The sequence below is a fragment of the Leucoraja erinacea genome, chromosome 7 (assembly GCF_028641065.1).
Source record: "Leucoraja erinacea ecotype New England chromosome 7, Leri_hhj_1, whole genome shotgun sequence".
In the NCBI taxonomy this organism is placed as follows: Eukaryota; Metazoa; Chordata; class Chondrichthyes; order Rajiformes; family Rajidae; genus Leucoraja; species Leucoraja erinaceus.
In genome coordinates, this window is record NC_073383.1 from 22,070,352 (window position 1) to 22,075,451 (window position 5,100).

At 46.3% G+C, this 5,100-nt stretch overlaps 1 pseudogene; it reads left to right on the plus strand.

Moving 5' to 3' along the window:
* Positions 1-3,025: 3,025 nt before the first annotated feature.
* Positions 3,026-4,740, plus strand: LOC129699135 (uncharacterized; annotated as a pseudogene).
* The last annotated feature ends 360 nt before the right edge of the window (positions 4,741-5,100 follow it).

A 5,100-nucleotide genomic window follows, 5' to 3' on the forward strand; every position in this document is an offset into this window, starting at 1 on the left:
AGGTCAGATTGGGAACGGGAGGGGAAGTTGAAGTGCTGAGCAACCGGGAGATCAGGTTGGTAAGTACGAACTAAGCGGAGGTGTTAGGCGAAGCGATCGCTGAGCTGGAATCCACAAGGTAATAGATGGAGGTGCAGGCAAGTCCCAAGAAAGCAAACGTTTTTTAAACTGTCGGAACCTGGAGTCCGGGTTGGGTCCAAACTGGAACTCATCAGGTGAGGCAGCATCTCTGGAGAACATGGATAGCTGACCCTTCCTCCTTCAAACTGTTTGTGTGTGGAGGGGGGGAGGGGAGAGAAGAAAGCTGGAAAAGGGTAGATCAGTGAGGATTCAGTGAACAATCGTTCTGCATCCATGTAGGATGTACAGTTAATAATCAAGATGAATCTGGTCACCAATATTCAGTGAGGAGGCATTGGCAAACGCTCAGTTACTGACCAACAGTAAAGAGTCGGTGTCAGATTTATACCCAGAAACCAACACACTCTAGCAGAAGGGTAAGATAAGGATAATATTTAAACAAAGCTGCTTTAGTATTCAGCCTACATTATGAATGAGTAATGAAAGTGTCCTTTGAATGTAAGATATGTGAATTCTATTACACTAAGTGAAGGACTGAAGTCATGTGGGGCTATCTATTTTAGTAATGCCATAAACGGTGGCAATGTGTCACAGGCCAAGACCTTCTGAGGGTCACTGCACCTTTGCCTTGTAATTTTCACTTTTTTTTGGTAGCAACTTTTTGACGATTGAATGAAATATAATCAACAAAAAAATCTACGTCATATGTAAAAAAAAAAATCCAGCAAAATCATACTCTACATAAGCACAATCATATGTAAGTAAAATAGTGTATACCATGATATTCAAGGCAACTTTACAGGTAAAGGTAATTAATAAATAAATGAGTAGTACTTTGTGTGTGTGGACGTCTGTCCCCGAGGAAAACTGAGAGAATTCAATTATTTTAATATTGAAATTGGCCAGGTGACAAAGTAACTTTAGATGCTGGAGTAACTCAGCAATCAATCAAAAAGTCTAGTTAGTCAAGGTCAGATTGGGAACGGAGGGGGAAGTTGAAGTGCTGAGCAACCGGGAGATCAGGTTGGTAAGTACGAACTAAGCGGAGGTGTTAGGCGAAGCGATCGCTGAGCTGGAATCCAAAACAAGTCCCAAGAAAGAAAGCAAACGTTTTTTTAAACTGTCGGAACCTGTAGTCCGGGTTGGGTTGGAACTCATCAGGTGAGGCAGCATCTCTCAATCAAAGTGTATTTGTAGCAGTGAGGATTCAGGAAAACTTTGACAGAATATCAGCTCAGTGAGGATGCTGGGTCAGTTAGATAGAGGTCATTTATCCAGAAACCCAGTCTAGCAGAAGGGTTAGGATATATTTAAACAAAGTGAAGGAGGTGAAAGTGTCCTTTGAATGTAAGATATGTGAATTCTAGCACTAGAGATTTGCAGCACTCAAGGGTCCACTGCACCTTTGCCTTTTCACAAGTAAAAAAAAAAAACCTCTTCAGATGACAAATCTCTGGAAGGAGCAGAAGTGATTGTGCAATCTATACTCGTATGATTCTTTTACACTGTCTTCTGAATCTGACAATTGTAAGGCAATTAGGCAATTAAAAAGATCCTTGTCAAAGGTACAATAAAATCTTTGCTGCAATCAACGGCAATAAACAGGCAAAATTGCAAATTCCTATGGGTACAGTCAGGTAAAGCAAAGGTAATAAATTTGGGTTACAGTGTGGCATCATAAGTGTAATCTAGAAAAGCTATTAACAGTGTGGAAATTACATTAACATTTCTATGGTTCCATGGTCGTGTGAAAGTTGATGATTTTTTTCCACTATGCAGCTTTAAAAAGAAAATGAAAGCAATTCTGGTAGTCTAATCAAATAAATTTATAGCGCAGTGTGCCCATGCCAAGCAAAAATGGGACTATTCATGTTACTCCCACTTCTCTGGTCTTGGTCTACAGCCTTGTAAGTAATGGCTGTGCAAGAGCAGATCCAGGCAAAGCATACAACATACTCCGTATCTACAGTGTGCCCACTGTGATTCAGGCTTGCCCTCAACCAGACTTATGGACACTGAGTTTGGAACATCTCCCATGCTTGGGGGTTGAGGAACTTTTTCATCCCAAGTCTTCGACTAATTAATATGAATTCATGAGCCTTAATTGTCTCGAGAAATGAGTCCATTTTTTTCAACTTGCCTCTGCTTCTCATAATCCAATACACCTTAGTTAACTCTTATTTGTTCCAAGTAAACCAACCCCAGACTATCTACTCTGCAGTAATTAATACTCCAGTCCTAACCAGGTCCTTGTAAATCTCTTCTGCCTCGCTTTCAAGAGTTTGGAGTCAAGTGTTTAATTGTCAGATATAGTGAAAACTGTTGCATGAAATTCTTACTTCAAGCAGTGTAACAGGTCTGTAAACATAGTACACAATAGTTAACATAATTAACAAACAAAAAAGGAAGTTCAATAAATATAAAATCCTCAAATTAGTGCAAAACAATACAAAAGCCCAAAGTTCTTAGTACAACCAAGACAGTTCGTAGTTCAAAGTTTAGTTGTCATTTGTCGTATTTAAGAGCCTGAAGGTTGTTGGTAAGAAACTGTTCCTTAACCTGGAGGTCACGGTCTTCACATTCTTATCCCAACTTCCTGATGTCAGGAGTGAAATGAAAGCGCGGCCAGGGTGGTCTGGGTTCTTGATGATGCTAGCTGTCTTTTTGAGGCAGAGCCTCCTATAGGTCCCTTCGATGGTGGAGTATCAAAATGTCCTTCCCGCAGATAGACACAAAATACTGGATCAACTCAGTGGGACGGGCAGCATCTCTGGAGATAAGGAATGGGTGGCGTTTCAGGGTCGAGACCCTTCTTCTGACTGAGAGTCAGGGGAGAGGGAAACTAGAGATATGAAAGGGTACCAAGAGCATGTAAGGGGTGAAAAGGACAGATCAAAGCAAACGATGGCCAAGGAAATGTACAATGGTTTATTATTGACTGACTGTCACCACTGAGTCAGTGCCAGGAGGCAGGTGGATCCTGCAGGGGTTGGAGAAACTGATTGGATGGGCAAGGATGAGGTTTAAGCCAGGAAAATCAAGGTCAGTGGTGCTGAAGAAGGACAAAGTCATGGACAGGTTCCACTTCAGCATCGAAAGGACACCAATCCCAACTGTCTCCGAAAGGCCAGTGAAGAGTCTTGGCAAGGTGTTTAACACCAGCCTGAAGGATACAGCATCTGTCCAGGCAAGCTGTCAGGAGCTGGAGAGTTGGCTGAGAGCAGTGGACCGGTCGGGGCTTCCCGGCAAGTTCAAGGCATGGATTTACCAGCATGGTATCCTGCCAAGGATACTCTGGCCACTGCTTGTTTACAAAGTCCCAATATCCATCGTAGAGAGATTGGAGAGGAAAGTCAGCAGCTTTCTCAGAAGGTGACTGGGACTGCCCAGGAGCCTTAGCAGCATCGCCCTTTACAGAAATAACACCAAGCTCCAGCTGCCCCTGAAATCCCTGGAGGAGGAGTTCAAGGTGACTCGGGCCAGAGAGGCGATGCTGTACAGGGACTCTAGCGACCCCAAGGTGGCTCAAGCAGGGGTGGAGGTGAAAACTGGGAGGAAGTGGAGAGCCGGCAAAGCCGTGCTGCAAGCGGAGTCCCGGATACGCCACAGAGTCCTGATGGGAGCAGTGACTTGGGGAAGAGCTGGTCTGGGAATCTTCCCATCTCCCCAGTTTGACAAGGCCAAGGGGAAGGAGAGGCGCAGGCTGGTCTAGGATGAAGTGAGGGCAGTGGTGGAGGAGGAGAGGTGTACCAGAGCAGTTGGATTGAGGCAGCAGGGAGCCTGGACAAGGTGGGAGCAGGCCGTGGACCGAAAAGTCACATGGACTGAGCTGGCAGGCTGAACCACAGCGCAACAAGTTCCTGGTCCAGGCAGTGTATGATGTTCTGCCCACCCCATCGAACCTCTTCATCTGGGGCAAAGCAGAATCTCCAGATTGCCCGCAATGCTCAGGCAAGGGGACGTTGGAACACATCCTGAGCTGTTGCCCAAAGTCTCTTGGGCAGGGCCGGTACACATGGCGTCACGACCAGGTTCTCAAACCCATTGCAGAAGCCATCAGCAGGGGAATCAGCAGCTGCAGACGAGCACGCCCCACCACCCAGATGATCACCTTCGTGAAGGCCGGAGTGCAGCTGCCACGAACCACAGCAGCCAGGAATCCGTCAGGAATCCTGGCGACTGCGCAGGACTGGCAGCTTTCCGTAGACCTGGTGAAACAGCTGAAGTTTCCACAGCACATTGCCACGACCACCCTGAGGCCAGACACCCTCCTGGTCTCAGAGGCGACCAAAAACATCGTCTTGTTGGAACTGACAGTGCAGTGGGAGGACCGTCTGGAGGAGGCCCACAAGAGGAAGATGGCCAAGTTTGAAGAGCTGGTCATAGACTGCCGCAAGCAGGGCTGGAAGGCAAGGTGTATGCCCATCGAGGTTGGCTGCAGAGGTTTTGCAGGGCAATCGCTCTATAAAGCCTTGAGTGCACTGGGCATCAACGGAGTGGTAAGGAGAAGGGCCATCAAGAACACCACAGAGGCAGCGGAGAAAGCCTCGAGATGGCTCTGGATCAGGAGAGGAGGTCCATGGGGAGGAGCGAATGCCATCTGAACACAAGTCGTGGTCTGATCAACCACGGCTGGGTCGCCTGCGTGAGGGTGGCTGATGTTGAAAGTCCCGAAACACTCAATGACCCCAGGTTACATCACTGATGATGAGTTCAGGAGCATCAAGCGATGTATTTGTATCAAAAATTGGTAATGGGGAAGATGACAACGAGGTGTACAAACAGTAAAATTAATCAGGAGGACAGTGCAACTAGCAGGGGAACTAGGGTGGGGGAGGGATGGAGAGAGAGGGGAAGCAAGGGTTACTTGAAATTAGAGCAATCAATATTCATACCGCTGGATTGTAAACTGCCCAAATAAAATATGAGGTGCTGTTCCTCCAATTGGTTCTTCCCGCAGTATGATGTTCAGATACAGTGCTTAACTAATATTTTATGCAGAAGACACAAGGAACTGCA